The following is a 608-nucleotide window of genomic DNA, read 5'->3' on the forward strand; positions in this document are numbered from 1 at the left end:
CCTTGAAGATGAAACATAGAATGAATTACAGTTTTATCACAAGAGGGAAATACATAATAAGACCTTTGTAGGCTATCTACCCCTGATAATTGCTAGAGATACATTTCATGCGGTTTTGCAAACTTTGAAGACTCCCACATTAGTTTCCTATTTTACAGGGGCCCAGTGAGAAAGCTACATGCACTTTATTGTTGAAGACAATAGACAGCACTCTGGGAGTCCTGATCAACCTCACAGATTCGACCATGCGTCATTGGCCCTGCTTTTAGCAGTCCAAAGCATTCTTATGCTGTTTGTCAGGTTGTCCCCTCAGTCCTAGGAGGGGGTCATTCTCCTGCCTCCTCGACAAGTAGGGAAACTGAGGGGCAGGCAGAGTGAGTGGGGACTTGCCCAAAGTCTCAAAGCTAGCTGGTGGGACTGGCGTCTCCGTGTATGGCTTCCTCTCCTGCTTTGACCAGCCAGTAGTTCTGTAGATTCACCTGATCATCTCTACAGGCCTTACTTCCTCCCATCCCTTTCTTCTCCACCCTCTCCCCCACCTTCCTTGTCTCCATTTTCTTTGTCACGGACATTGCTCAGTATATTCCTTCTTCTTAAACAGTCTTAAG

This window comes from Panthera pardus, unplaced genomic scaffold (assembly GCF_024362965.1).
Source record: "Panthera pardus isolate Hobbes unplaced genomic scaffold, ASM2436296v1 HiC_scaffold_15, whole genome shotgun sequence".
Classification (NCBI taxonomy): Eukaryota; Metazoa; Chordata; class Mammalia; order Carnivora; family Felidae; genus Panthera; species Panthera pardus.